General features: G+C 32.5%; 1 pseudogene; it reads right to left on the minus strand.

The window, feature by feature from the left end:
- Nucleotides 1–8,340: 8,340 nt before the first annotated feature.
- LOC107017871 lies at nt 8,341–13,901 on the minus strand (annotated as a pseudogene).
- Between the last annotated feature and the right edge of the window lie 2,786 nt (nt 13,902–16,687).

Genomic DNA, 16,687 nt, shown 5'->3' on the forward strand with positions numbered 1-16,687 from the left:
CCTTCCCTCCCCTGCTCTTTTTCTCTTATTCTTCTTTGATGTACACGTTATCACAATAAAATTAAAAAAATAAAATTAAAATAAGTTTTTGCAAGAAAATATACCATTCATCATTTTTATAAACTTAATTCTTTAAGATCTATTACCACATATTAACATATTTTTTTCAATTTGAAGTTTTCTTGATATCTCTTTTTAACAAATTAAAATAAATAAAATTCTAAATTATGTGCAAGAACTAATTATAATCTATCACATTTTATGATCGAAGAAATTTTTGAATGTGAACTATGAAGAAAGATGAAAATGGTGATTTTTATTTTTAGGATGAAAGAGAGAGAGAGACAGAGAGAGATAATTACATTTTAAAAAAATATTATTTATCTTTAAATATTTAATTTTTTATGTGTCATCAGAAAAATAATAATAATAATGATGTTTCATTAAAAAATGAAGTGGTATTTCAGGTGTAAAATGAGTGTATTACACACGCGTCCATCGAATGAGAAAGGGGTCTAAAATATTGTGTCTGAATGAGTTTAAGGGTTAAGTTGACAAAGTTGTAAGCATAGGGATCCAACTGACAAATCGAGTCAAGTACAAGGGCCTCTCAGGCTATTTCGTCGTTCAATAAAAGATGACTTAATTAAGCAACTATGTATGCATATTACATTTTTCTTTTGTGTATCCAAAATTTGAAACAAAAGAATGAAAATAATCATTCCTCTTATCCCTCATTCCTACCATAACAATAATAAAAATTAATAGAACATAAATATGTGAGCTCATTTCATGTTTGAGCTCCGGATATCCTAAATAAAAATATGAGATTTAGAAAAGGAATAAAAGAGAAAATGAACAAGACATTTAAATAATTGATGGAATATTTTATTTAATGAAAATAATTATTTTTTTAAATGGCAATCAGTCGGGATAAGTATGGATTTTAGTTGGATCTCCATTTATGAAAAGGGTTACGTTACAATAAATTGGGTTGATTTAAAATAAGCCAATATGAAGATATCATGAAAGTAATTTTTTTATATTATTTTCAAGTGTGTCGGGTTAAAATATGAATCATATGTAGTTTTATAAAAAATAATATTTTAAAATTATAATTTTTATTATTTATTTGAGAAGGATTTAAATCTGGACCAATCACATTGAGTAATATATGAAACAAATATTTAATAATTTTACTTTAAGGAAGCTATTGAAAACAAGGACAACTATGAGTCAAAAAATTAACATCGAGGGTATTTTTTAGCCAAAAGGTGGACGTAAGGGGTATCTTAGGGTTGAAAGGTGAATGAAAGATAATTTTGTACCAATTCAAATACTTAAGGGGCATTTTAGGCTCTTCTTGTAATTTAAAATTCATTACTGAATGTGTATAAAATAATTTCACATTTTATTCTGGATTTGTTATTTCTTATCTCACTAGCTAAACAATCCTTAAGGGTATTAACCTGTTAGTCAATGAAATGGGTGTAAGTCTTGCATACTAAGGATCAAATTTTAGGATAGACAAATATAAGAGGTGGTTTCTTTATATTTGTCTAAGCCTATGTCTGCATAGTGTTATCTTGTACCTCTTCTTGTAGAAGATATGTGGTGGAATAGTTGAGGTGTGTACAAGGTGATGGTCAAAAGTTATATGTCAGATTTTTGAGTGTAGCTTAGTGGTTAATAAAGTGGATGGAGAATTATGAAGTTTCGGTTCAAATCTTAATAGAGACAAAAAAAACTAGCAAAATTCATTCCATTTGTCATATCTTTAGTAGAGTTATCTTGTACCTACTGCTAGAGGGGAGATGGTAGGTATCTGGCGGAATTAGTCGATGTAAGTAAGTTATCCGATATCTATCTGGCGGAATTAGTCGATGTACGTAAGTTATCCGATACTTATAATTTGTGTTCAAATTATGTTCATGAGAGCTTACATAATATGCTTTTATTACTATTTTTTAAGCGACTTCTACTTCACACTAAAATAGGTAACTCCTACATATAAATTATTTAGTCACATCTGTCAAACTTAAGAAATCATTAAGGAGCTTCAAGTGTTAAGCCTTACATTATTTTCTGAACATTATCTTTATTATGAGAATGAATTGAGTTATTTGACAATGTTAAGCCATATAACTTTGCTTGATCTTTTTGAATCTAACTTTTACGATCTCCATTATTCTAGGTAGAGTTACCGTTGTGATAACTTGATCTAGGTCTTGGGCCCATTTTCTTTGATAATCTATCAACTCTCTCTCTATTTAGACTTTTTGTAAGTAAACCCAACACATTATTGTTTGACTTTACACAGTCAATCGTAAAAATTTCATTAGAGCTTAGTTCTCTAATTATATTATGTCTCTATTAGTATATGATGAAACTTTTTGTTATACAACATGCTCTTTGTCTTACCTATTTCAGTTTCGCTATTATAGAAATATCTTTGAAGAAATTCAGTAGTCATTCAACTTCTTCATTGTCTTTATTTAAAACAATAAATTTAGATTTCATTATAGAGTGAGCAATATATGTTTGTTGGATGACTTTTAAAGACTTCTCGCCACCAAGAGTAAATACATACAAACAGTGGATTTCACTTCATTTGGTCCAGTTGCATCCCTATATTCTTCAATTATCGTCTGATATTTCTTATAACACAAACATTGTTTTGAGTACGTTTTAGATCTCCCAAAACTCTTTTTATTGTCATCCAATAAGTTTGATTGGAATTACTTGTGAACCAACTTCACTTACTAATAGCACATATTTAGTATGATGCTTACAATTCAGGATATACATCAAGCTTTTCAACACGCTTGCATAGACTAATTGTGAGTTACTTTCACCTTCATATCTTTTGATGAAGTACAAAGCTTGCATCTATTAGTGCCAAGACAATATTGAAATTCAAATATTTGAATTTGCCAAGTATCTTTACTACGTAATGAGACTGTGGCAATACTAAGTCTTATGGAGTTTTATGAGTTCTTATTCCTAAGATCACAGTAGCAACTCTAATGTCTTTCATATCAAATTTTCTTACTAGCATTTACCTAGTAGCATTTATGTCAAAAATATCTGTACTGATGATAAACATGTTATCAACATACAAACGAACAATGACTTTATCATTTGGAGTGTCTTTAATGTAAACACATCGCATTAATTAAATTCATTTATTAACATGATTTGGTCAAACTTTGCATGTCACTATTTGATTGTTTGTTTTAGCTCATAAAGTGACTTAATAAATTGTGTACTTTTATTTCTTTATCAGGAACTACACAATCCTCATGTTGTTCCATGCCATATTTACCCTCAAAATTTTCATTTAAGAAAATTATTTTCACATTTATTTGATGTATTTCAAGACCATATACTGTAGCTAATGCAATAAGCATTTGAATGGATATAATTCTTGATGAGTATGTATAGAAATAATCAAGAATTTTCTTTTGTCTAAAGCCTTTTAAGGATAAGTCTTGTCTTATATTCGTCAGTAATTTTCATCACCATTTATTTTTGCTTTGAAAAATCATTTTGAACTTAAAGACTTATTTTCTAGAGAAAAATTAACCAACTTTAAGGATAAATCAATTTTACTGTTGACAGCCTATTTCAAAAGAATAAGTTCGTAGATGGCACGACTTCTTTTAATGCTTAACGCTAATTTTTAAAATGAAATGTTACAAAATTTTATTCGAAAAAAGTAGATGTTCTTTGACATGTACTATCCCTTGAAATCTATTCATTAAGTATGTGGTCCTTTGGTTCTTCCTAAGGTTGTTTAGATTTTTCACTAGACAATTTAAATTTAATTTTATACGGATATATGTGTTCAAAAAGCTCAGTATTATATCATTTAAATACTATATTATCATGAATACCAGAATGTTCAAAATTGTGAATAAAAATTGATATGTTTTATTTTTTGTAGTATGTTCAATAAAAACACAGTTCTTCTTTGATTCTATTTTGATCATTTTAGGAATTAAAATTTGGCTACACTCCTGCACTTTTGAAGTATTTCAAGTTGAATTTTCTTTCTTTTCATTTCTTATATGAAATACATTATGTTTTTCTATGAGACACTCTATTGAGTGATCGATTTACAATAGAAATAGCTTTCCCCACAAAATTACGCTAAATCGGAATTAATAGTACGACATTTAACAATATATTGAATGTTTTATTTTTTCTTTTTGCAACCCATTGGGTTGAGGTGTGTAAGGGACAATAGTTTGATCGGTAATTGCATTCCCCAAACATATTCGTGTAACAATAGATTCATATTCTCCATTCCCGTCACTTTTTACCATTTCTATCCTTATATCCAACTGATTTTCAACTTCAATTTTACATTGCTTAAATACTTCTATTACCTTATCCTTACTATTCAGTAAATAAAAACAACAACATCTAGTGCAATTGTCAAAAGTTATGAAATACTTTTCCCACCGCTAAATGATGTTGACTAATTCATATCACAATATTAGTGTGAATCAATTCTATGAGATTGAAATTTGTTTCAACATATTTTTAAAGATGCTTAGAATACTTAGATTTGACACATATTTGACTGTTTTATTTATTGCACTCAAAAGCAGGATAAACTTCTAAACAAATCAATTTTTGCATGATCTTATAATTGACATGTCCTAACAATCATGTCACATATTATTTGACTTCAATAAGTAAGAAGAAACTGAATTATTATAGATATTATCAATAATTACCGAGTTTAAAAAGTTCCTCCTTGAGATAGCCTTCCCTACAAGCATTTAATTTTTACTAATTATAATTTTTTCTGAAATAAATATATACTTAAACTCATTTTTAACAAGAAGTGTTTAGAAACTAAGTTTTTCCTTGAAAATGATGATATCATGTTTCAAAAAAGAAAGAGAGAGAAAACTAGATAGACAACCTAGGGTTTCTGGTGGCTCCTACATAGGCAGCAACTGCACAGCTATCATGGATGCTACAGTCATTGGATGACCACCTTTCGAGGCTGTTCAACCCGCCCCACCCCTCCAAACCACCCTATACGCCACCCTTTTCAATTTCAATACTATAAATCATAAACAACCTGTCTTAATTAACTAAAAAACAATTGTAAAATTAATCAAAATAATTCATGGAGAACCTATTATCACGTTTTCAATGGAGGAAAGACAAGGCTTTATGATCGAAGAGGGATTGCATCAAGCAATGGTGTTTAAATTATCCCATGGTGCATCAGATTTGAAGGTATTAAGGTAAATTTTATCGAAACATCTTGGTATCAAGGACAATTGTTTAATTGACTTACTTACTCCAAGACAAATTTTGTTGAGCTTTGATCAATATGAAGATTATGTACTATCTTTATCTCGCTAGTTAATTATCTGTGTAGAATGGAGAGGAGCATCAATGTAGGGTTTTTCCATGGTCCATAGGATATAGCCCTAAGGAGGAAACAACGTTAGCTATGGTTTGAATTTCTTTACCGAACTTATCTCCAGATTTGTTTGCAAAGAAGTCTTTGTTGTCTATAGTATCAGCAGTTGGAAAAACAATAGCTATAGATAAAGCTACTCAAATCAAGTCAAGACCTAGCACGGCTAGGGTCAAGGTTATACTTGATCTAATGGAAAATCTTCTAAATTGTGTAAGATTGCAGTTTATGGATGAAATATCTAGTAAGTTGATCGAGGTTTTTTCAGGAGATTATATATTATAATCTACCTTTGTATTGAAATTATTGTAAGCACCAAGTTCATGATGAATATAGTTGTCGTTTGATCTCGAAAAGAAATCAAAATAACAAACAAATTGATGATACCATTGAAGTTGCTTTAAAAGGTACTATCGATAGTGAAATGTATCAAGGCGATGCAAGAGAAATGTTGAATGAAAAAAGAAAGATTGTAGATGTCGACAAAAGTAAAGCTACTTCTTTAGATCGATAATTGGTTGCTTCCACTTTCCAGCAAAATCGTGTAGACTTAATGGATGTTGTTACAAGTAATGTTGGTGCTCAAACTACTACCGAAATCAAAGGTGATTGCAATGACCAACATGTTGCTACTAATGAGGTGCAATCAAAAGAAGTTGGGCTGAATTTGATGTCTAATGCAACTAAAAACACAGAGGGAACACCAAGAGTTGGGTTGATGCGTCGCGAGTTGGTTCAGGGCAAAACTTAATGGATTCAGGACAAAAATTAATGGATTCGGGATAAAAACTAATGGATCCATCTGATGTTGAAGATGTTGAAAATTCTAGGTACCATGTTTTGCAAGTTGAAAAAGAGAATCCAACTAAAAACTGGACACTGGTTGCACACAGAAAATCAACTAGTAGTTGGATCCTTTTCCCGACTAGTCAAAATAATTCTCCATGTAGTGAAAAGGGTCCAACTGGAAATTTCCGTGACAATGAGAAGAGACAAGATACTTTTAATGCCTCAAGAGACCTATTATGTTCAAATAGCTTTGACGCTTTATTGAAGACTAATGGAAAACAAGTAAGGTTAACAGAGAATGATAACGATTCGATCAAAGAAAAACAAGTCTCACCACCTGCTTTGAATAGCAAATTAAGTCCAGAAGCTCTCGTATTTGTGGCTAAATGTGTGCTTGCAAAGAAGAATAAGTCAAGGGTCTCAATATGAAATACAATTGATTTGGGTAAGGATTCTCTTGATGAAGACGAGGAAGACAATATGTTGGACATATGCTTTGATAGAGTGGCTAGGAAAGGGGATATATCACCTAGGCAACAAAGTGGAAGCAACAAAAGCAAAAAGAAGACACATGGAAGACAACATAGTTGGGACCTTAAAATGAATGAGGAGTTTGTTCTAAGGCACCTACCGACGCGACAGACAAAGAAAAACCATTTGACAGTATCAATAGGTTCAACTAGATCCAATAAAATCCAAAAGAAGGTATGAATCAATTGTTGTTGGATAGGTTTGAAGAAAAGACAAAAGAAAAGTACTTCAAGTCACTTTTGATGGGCAATCAACATTTTCTTAATTCATGCTTTTGTAATAGAAAGTTTGAGGCTGGTAACTCAACTTTCTTCTTGATTGACATATTTTTACATTATTTAATCATCCTCATTTGTTATATCATCATCGCGTGTATTACAAGCTCCGTGATGATCAGAAAATACTTAGTTTTCTCTAGCTCTTATTTTCTTCATGCTTGTTAGATATCAGAAGTTAGGTACTTCATTAGGATTAGTAAGGTAAGGCCTAGCCCATTTTCAACCCATTAATATATTCTCCGACCTTGAGAACAAGGTTCTTTGAAGAGGAATGCAATAAGGAAATTGGGGCAAAGAAGGAAAATGCCGTAGCCTAACCGTTGTTGCTAGGTTGAAATTAAGCAAGCTGAAGTGGTGCTTTCCAGGTGCAGGAAAGTTAGGGAAATGAAAGACTTGGTGTCTACTCCCTGAATGAATTATTGAATGACAACTGTGGATATCCACAAAATCTGATTCTGATACAAGAGAATTAATAGGATTTCATTCATGTTTTTCATCAGTTAACAGTGAAGTTTGCCACACTGACATCATCTGGCATTGGTGTACAGGGGAAGTATTTGACGTAATAAAACTTCTTTTACTGCTATGATTTCGGCTTCTTTACTTTTCTACAAGGTTTGCACATGGAAATACTATGATTTCTTCCCCAGCATTAACGATGTATGTCAACATGAAAGTAAAAGGAGCTGCAACCAAATGAGATTGCCTTCGTAGCAGTTCTATCAGCTTGTGTGTGCCAAGCCTTGTCGATTTTGGATTTTAATTGTTTGAATCAATGTCACATGAATTCGTACTTGCAGTTAAGATGAAACAATGTGGTTGTGTGGTTGATCTACTACAGGAAACTTACGACTTCATAAAGAAGATGCCTTTTTTTTGAAACTGATGCTACTGTCTTGGGTGCTTGTAGACTTGGTGGAGTTATTGAGTTGGGAAATGAAGTAGCACAACTATTGCTTGAGTCGCAGCAGGATCGTTCTGTGCATTATGTTGGTGTGGAGAGGTCCGAAAAAGCAATGTTAGATCCTTGAATACACAAGGTTCCAGCCCACAGTTTTATTTAGTAGAGTTGATAACTGCAACAACTTTTATTTGTAAAATTGTCGATGAGCCTGCATTGTGATGAAGTCATGACTTATCAAATTAAGTGGTTCTGCTGGATTTCTTCCTAAATATGACATTTCTGCTACGATTTAAACATTAGTATCCAAAGTTGTTTCTCCAACTTTTCAACTCTATTGTATTCAACTTATTATATACTGATCAATATCGAGGAATACTTTTTATATTTCAAAGTACGTTAAAAATCGGAATTACTTATTATATTTCATATTACAGTTTAATATAAAATTCTATGGTTTTCCTTGCAATTGAATAAGCTAAATTTGTTGAAACATATCAAATGTAACAAACACAAACAGTTTAAAAAACATCACAAACTATGAAAAAGTAAAAGCTTTTATTCACATCCCAGCAATGCAGTAGACTTGAATACTGCAATTTTCAAAAATAAAGAAATAAAGTTATAAGCTTTAAAGATGAAGGGGGTAGAATATTTATGGATATATTAAATGTAATCTTCTGAAGGATAGAGATTAAGTTGAATACACGGAGGTTTCATACTAATGTCTTTTCTTGTGCCTTTTCATTCTCATAAGAATTTTGTGTTCCAATTTTACATCCATCCTCGAAAGCCATGCTGGATAATGAGTTGACAGCATTATGCATATTATGGACAACCCAATAACAAGTCCACAACCGTAGCCCATGAGAACCGCCTGCTAACTGATCATTGATAAACCTCCTCCTTCTTCTTCATCTAGCTCAACTGGATTCGTCGTTTGTGCTACCCCATCATCACCACCACAATCCTTGGAGAGTGGACTTCCACGTAACCCATCATTTCCTTGGTATGAACTATTCTCAATCGTATCAAATTGTTTTCCTTTGGTGATGCATCCAACAAGATGATTGTGAGAGAGATTTAAGACTTCAAGTGATTTGAGGGATGCAAGTTGTTGTGGAATTTCTCCACTGATTTTGTTGGATGAGAGATCCAATGATTCAAGTACAGTTAAATGGTTCAGTGATGCTAGTATGTGACCTTCCAAGCGATTATGAGATAGGTTCAAAGTACGAACTCCGATGAGATCTCCAATAATGCTTGGGATATGACCTTCAAATCTATTTCTTGAGAGATTGATAACAATTTTCTGTAGTCAAAACTCGAGGAAGTTCAAGCTCCTGTCCCTTTGTTGTCACTATCAAGGAAAGTGTGTAATATGTACCTCCTACATACTCTCGGGTTCCATTGTTCTCACCAATCATTTTCATGGCTTCGAAATTCTCGAAAAGGCTTAGTGGTAAATGTCCACTAAATCCATTGGATGAGAGATCTATGACTCAAATTTGAGGAAACAAGTTGTCAGTCCTTATAGGGCCATAAAACTTATTTGATCTCAAGTTTAAAACTTTCAAATCAGGTAGGTCTCCTAATCATTTAGGAAATGTGTCACTTAACTCATTGTTACCTAATCCTAACCCAGCTTCTGACCTTGAGAATATTATCTTCTGACCCGATTATTAGGCAATGCGAATTTATGCACCTTGAGAATACTAGTTTTTTTTTCATCCGGTGATGAGTACACACATTAGAGTCCCACTATTTTAAATTTGTATCATGTACTATATAGGGCCCCATTCGGTTGGGGGGGGGGAGGGAGGTGGAAGCGCTCTCTATAAGTTGGAGAATCTAAGTTAAAAGTTGGATTGCGAAAATATCCTTTATCCATTAATTTATTTTCTTAAAATCATATTAAAAAAATACTTTTTTCATTTAAGATCAACTCTATAATTGCACCTCTTCATTTTCATAACTTATATCAATAATATTCATTAATCTTATTGGTTTAACTCACACATTCTAATAATGTTTTAAGAAAGTAAAAGTGAACTATCAAACAAACCCTAAAAGCAGGACAAAGTAGACTTTGAGCCTCTCTCTTTTAGTGAACCTCAGTTTCCAGCTTTGGGACCAAATTTTAATTTGGTTTACACATACTCTAGTCAAGTCAACCCTCTATATATGAAAATAAACATAATGACAACTATGGACACATTATTGATCGAATCTTTTTTATTGATTTTTCCAACTAACTACACCAGGGCAAATTTATGTATGAAAGTGGGATTGATATGACATTTAAACACTAGGCTTATTTATCTAAATATTATTTTTGCTCTATTTCTTTCCTTCGGGAAAGATAGCCAAAAGTTTAATTCTATGGGAGTTTAATTTTTTAAAAAATCTCTATTATATCCCTAATTTTTACTTGTTTGTTGATAGTTAAGTTCTTTTGACTCCTATTTTTTCTTATAGAAATATCAATAAGTAGAAATTAAGTACAATATATTTAAATTCAAAAGGGTAATTGCTTGTTGAAAAAGTTATTTTTCTCATTTATTCAAATAAAATTGGGTCGAGAGAATTGCAACGAATCGGGCCAAACTTATTTTGGTCAATGACGTGTATTTATTTATGAATCAAGTATTTTATAATTTGAATCAAATTAACAAAAAACAAAATGAATTCAGAATTTTTATTATTTGTTAAAAATTTATCAAGGGCTCCATTTTGGGATTTATTTAATTCTTCAAATTTCTCTTTTTTAAAAAAAGCAGAACATATTTAAATTGAATAATTTTAATAGTAAACTAAAACAAGAATATATATATATATATATATATATATATATATATATTTATGAACTAATAATATCAACAATAACAAATTTTCAAGAAAAACTATAAAATAAAGTTAGAATTACAAGAAAGTTAGTTCGAAAATAAATATTACCAATAAAATAATAATTCACATTAATTGTTGAATCAAAAAAAGTAAAAAAATATATGTGAGAAGGATCAAATATATAATAAAATTAAAAACCTAATTTAGGATAAATTTTTTCACTTCCCTTAAAGGAAAAAAGTATAGATGAGTTAGTCATTTAACAATATGAGTATATATGAGTCACTTTTATAATGAGTGATATATAAGATCTAAATAATAAATTTGACGGGTGTATCAGATCTTTTTTCCTTTGATCAATATAAATTTTTAGAGAAAAAAAAGAATAGTCTATAAGAGTAGATGGTGATATATGGGCCTTGACAAAACAACTAAGTTGAAAATTCAAAAAGCTAGTTTAGTTAGGATAATAGTGTTATTGGTGCAAAGACCTTGACTAAAAGTTAAATAATAAATTCAGTCAAAAATCTCTTCAAATTTTGATGGATTTGATTTAAGTCTAGACATGCAAATACGGTGAACCATCAACAGATGTAATTTTGAAGAGGTATATTGTGAACCATAAATTAAGCAAAGAAAAGTCTATTATTGTTACTTTGGAGCAATCAATTATGAGGAGCCCACCTAGTCACTTTCACTCAAATTTTGAATTGTCAACTTTATATTCTCAAGTTAGTGCACGAGTCATTTCACAAGAATTCAAATGATTGCAGAAAATATCAAAAGTTCCAAATCACTAACATTATTTTTGTATCAATAAAATTAATTCATCGTCACAATCAATGTGAGACACCGGTTATTCCCACAATATTTATTTCCTGTCTCAAGATCGTTACTAATAATTAAACCAACAGTCTCTGCGTCACGTTTAGGCATCTGACTTCAAAATGATACTACTTTTGTAATATAAAACAAAAAGCCCACTTGATTCATTAACAAATTCAGTATGCAATTTATTTTTCTTTTATGTGGATCACAAGAATGTTGAACTATAACAACAAACATTCAGGAATTGTAATTCAACTACTTAGAGAATCTGTACTTACAAAGTTACAGAGTTCTGTATAAGAGTAAAAAGTGATGTATGGGCCTTGACAAAAACATTTTAGCCTAAATTTTATAAAAAAGTTTGTTTAGATAGAATAAGAGTGCTAACTGGTGTCTTGTCATCAAAGTAGCATAATTCCTTGAAAAAAAGAGCGTCAACTGGTGCATAGACATCGACTTAAAAAGTAAAAAAAGAAAATCATTTGATAGACAAATATTGTGAACCACCACTCCAAAAAACTTCAACTACTCTCTGTATAATATATTAGGCGAATATCATTACTAGGACATAAGTCTCAGTGCATAAGTCGATATTATGCCAATCTACTTTGTTCAAATGATGATTTGTTTTTAGTGGCCTCTGTTTTTTCCTTTGGTACTTTTTTTTTGTTAAGCGAGTTCTTCAAACATGTTGACTTATCAAGATCCTCTATCAGGTGATGAGCTTCTCTCAGATTTATTAAAATATTCTCGTGGCTTCCCGTCAAGTCGTTAATGTGCCTTAATTGCATTTCCATATTCTGTATATTTCTTATATCAGAATTAAATTTTGTGGATATCCATAGTTGTCGTTCTATGACGCGTCCTGGTGGAACAAAATTCTTTCTCCCTTTTCAGACAGAGAAATTTATTGAACATGACCCTGCATATTCTCTTTGAATTACGCTACTGGTTTATTTTGCGTTTAGGAAAGTGTATTGTAAACATAGTGCAATAGCTGCATTTGATGTTAACTCGGAAAATTTTAAAATTATTACATTGTGGAAAGCATCTCACTGGATGTACCCTTACGAGTCGATAGAGGTGAATGGTAAATTAACAGTCATAAATTATGGAACGCTAAATAGATATTTCGACTTGTGGATTTTAAAGCAGACTTCGAAAAGAGAACAACAGAGGCATATCATTCAATATTGATTGACGTTGTCCCGTGATGGGAAGGTTGTATTCTCCAAAAACTTAAACTCTTGTGTTTTATGATGACATTGCTTCCTGAGGAGACACACGTCCAAGGCATTTATAGTTATGTGGAGGCTTTAGATCATAGCATTCAGTGTTAAGAGTCTTATATAGTAAGATGGTAAATGTGCTAAATTTTACAAGATTCAAAAATGGATTAATGAGAAGATATGGTAGTTAGAAGGATAATTCTTCACTGGTAGAAAAGTCAAGATAGCACCTTTTGTAGGTGAAATTTAGGTGAAGAATAAATTGGTTTCACAAGGTAAATCTTGACATTCTGACATATTGTGATGTCATGGATGACATCAATAGTAAGAATTCACTCCTATAAATAGGTATCTCCTAATTCATTTGTAACACACCTCTCACTTGCCTTCTCATCTCCTAAGACATTTGTTCTTCTTTCTCTCTTGTAGTATTTCACTTGTACTCTTTTAGAGTGAAATAAATATTGGTTGGTTGTGTCCAAGGAGTAGGCAAAAGAAAACAAAAGTTTGCTGAACCTTGTTAATTCCTGGTGTTCTTTTTATTATTGTCTCATTTACTATTTATTAGCCATCTTTAGGTATAGTAGTTGCGATTCCATCACTCTCTATATATTCGGCTTCCGCAACAATTGATATAAGAGACAAAGTATTATTTGAGTATGCTCTGTGATTGCAACATAGTCTGAACTTCCACATCAGAAAAATATTTACTTTGGTCTTTGCATTGTTAGCTAGTAAATAGTATTTGTAGTAAAATTGGAGACAAGAAAGATGATGTGTCCACATCGAGTATCAATAATACGTCATCATTGGCATCTTGGCTTATTACAAGAATTGTGTCAAATACAAAATTTGCAGTTAAAATTTTTGACTGGTCAAGACATTTCGGAATGTGGCAAGGCGAGGTCCTTGATGTTCTTTTCAACAAGGGCTAGATATTGCCATTGAAGAAAAGAAACCAGACGGTGTAGGAGAAGAATATTGGAAGATTATCAACCGTGTTGCTTGCGGTACCATTCGATCTTACCTCGCAAGAGAACAAAAGTATCCATACACGAAGGAAACATTTGCAAATAAATTATGGAATTCATTGGAGGAAAAATTCTGGAAGAAAAATAGTCAAAATAAACTTTACATGAAAAGAAGACTGTGACGCTTCACTTATATTCCTGGTAGCACAATGAATGACCATATCACTAGCTTTAATAAGTTGGCGACAGATTTATGGAATATGGACGTGACTTTTATGGATGGAGAATGGCCTTAATGTTGTTAAGTTCACTTCCCGATGAGTTTGAGCATCTTGAAATGACTCTACTGCATGGGAATGATGAAGTATCTCGCAAAGAAGTTTGTTCTGCCTTATGTAGTTATGAACAAAGAAAGAGAGAAAAATAAAAGGCGGAGAAACAGAAGCATTGATTGCGAGAGGTCGTTCTCAAAATCATACAAGAACAAATAAAGGGAGATCCAAGTCAAGATCCAGACTCAGCAAAGATGAATGTGCGTTTTGCCGAGAAAAAGGGCACTAGAAGAAAGACTGTCCAAAGTTGAATAGAAAAGCCAAACCAAATAATGGGAAGGCTGTCATGGATTCAAATGTGGCTGATTGTGATGACTCCGATCACTCACTAGTTACGATAGATCCATCTAAATCATCTGATGTATGGTTGATGGAGTCAGCTTGTAGCTATCATATGTGTCCCAATAGGGACTGGTTTGTTGATTTACAAGAAGCAGAATGTGGAGTTATTCACACCGCAAACAATAATCCTCCTACCACATATGGTGTTGGTTCTATCCGATTAAGGAACCATGATAGATTAAGTAGAACATTAACAAATGTTCGATATGTACCAGATTTGAAGAAAAATCTCATTTCTGTTGGAGCCCTAGAGTCAAAGGGGTTCAAAGTCATTGCAGATAATAGCGTTGTGAGAATATGCTCAGGTGCATTGGTGGTAATGAAGGCAATTCGAAGAAATAATAACATGTACCACTATCAAGGTAGTACAATTATTGGGACAGCGGCAACAACATTCAATGACGAGAAGGAGGCAGAATGAACAATCTGTGGCATATGCGCTTGAGACATGCTGGAGGGAAATCCTTGAAAACTTTATCAGACCAAGGATTGCTAAAAGGAGTAAAAACTTGTAACTTGGAGTTTTGTGAGCATTGTGTCAAGGGAAAGTAAACAAGGGTTAAATTTGGAATAGCTATCCATAATACTAAAGGTACTTTGAATTATGTTCATTAACATGTTTGGGGTGCTTCCAAAACACCTTCACTAGGTGGGAAACACTATTTTGTAACCTGTGTTGATGACTTTTATCGAAGATTATGGGTGCATACGATGAAAACAAAAGATGAATTATTGGGATTTTTTCTCAAATGGAAGGCGATGATAGAAACTCAAAGTGGTAGAAAGATCAAGTATCTTCGCATGGACAATGGTGGAGAATACAAAAATGATCTTTTTCAGAAAATTTGTGAGGAAAATCGCCAGACATTTCACCGTTAGAAATACACCACAACAGAATGGAGTGTCAGAACGCATGAATCGAACTTTACTTGAGAAGGTTCGGTGTATATTTTCCAATGCTGGATTGGGCAAAGAATTTTGGGCTGAGGCAATAACATATGCATGCCACCTCATTAATCGTCTTCCATCTGTTGCTATTGGTGGGAAGACACCATTTGAAAAATGGTACGGAAAACCTGCTGAAGATTATGGTTCATTATATGTATTTGGCTCAATTGCATATTATCATGTAAGAGAATCAAAATTGGACCCAAGATCAAAGAAATTTAATTATGGGAATTACTTCTGGAGTCAAAAGATCGGTCTAGAGACAAGAGAAGTTATTTTCAGCAGGGATGTTACCTTTGATGAATCTGCCTTGATAACTAAGGTAACAGTTGAAGAAGTCAAACAAATTGATGGTGTTTCAAAGCAGGCGGAGTTTGAGGGAAAGATAATTTTCCCAACACAGGGATCAAACGAGGAAACAACAGAAGATTTTCCTCTTGAAGGAGAGTCAGTCGAAGAGCAGGTTCCATCTCAAGAACCTCAACCACAACTTGAATCAATAGCAACCGGCAAGCCAAAAAGGACAAGAAGAAAATCTGCTCGATTTATAGATATGGTGGCTTGTGCAGACTCAATTGCAGCTGATGACATTCCTACCACTTATAAAGACGTAGTCCAAAGTTCAGAAGAAGATAAGTGGAGGACTGCCATGGATGAATAAATGCAGTCCCTTCATCAGAATCATACAGGCAGATTGACCAATCTACTGGAAGGCAAGAAAGCAATTGGGTGCAAATGGGTATTTGCAAAGAAAGAAGGATTTCCTGAAGCTACAAAACAAGATTGGTGGCCAAAGGATATGCTCAAAAGAAGGGAATTGATTTTAATGAGATTTTTTCTCCAGTTGTGAAACACTCCTCCATTAGAGTTTGTTGTCTTTGGTAGCACAGTTGAATTTGAAACTAGTTCAGTTGGATGTAAAAAGTGCACTTTTACATGGAGACTTGGGAGAGGAAGTTTATATGACTCAGCCAAAAGGATTCAAAGTTGATGGAAAAGAAAATACGGTGTGCAAACTTGAAAAATCATTATACGGATTGAAACAATCTTCTAGACAATAGTACAAACGATTCGACAAGTTTATGTTGCAGCAAAGGTACATAAGAAGCAAATACGATCATTGTGTGTATTTGCGCAAGCTTGAAGATAATTCCTTTATATATCTTCTCCTATATGTTGATGATACGTTGATAGCTTCTAAAAGTCAAGAGGAAATTGAGAAGCTAAAGATTCAACTAAGAAAGG

This window comes from Solanum pennellii, chromosome 1 (assembly GCF_001406875.1).
Source record: "Solanum pennellii chromosome 1, SPENNV200".
Taxonomy (NCBI): Eukaryota; Viridiplantae; Streptophyta; class Magnoliopsida; order Solanales; family Solanaceae; genus Solanum; species Solanum pennellii.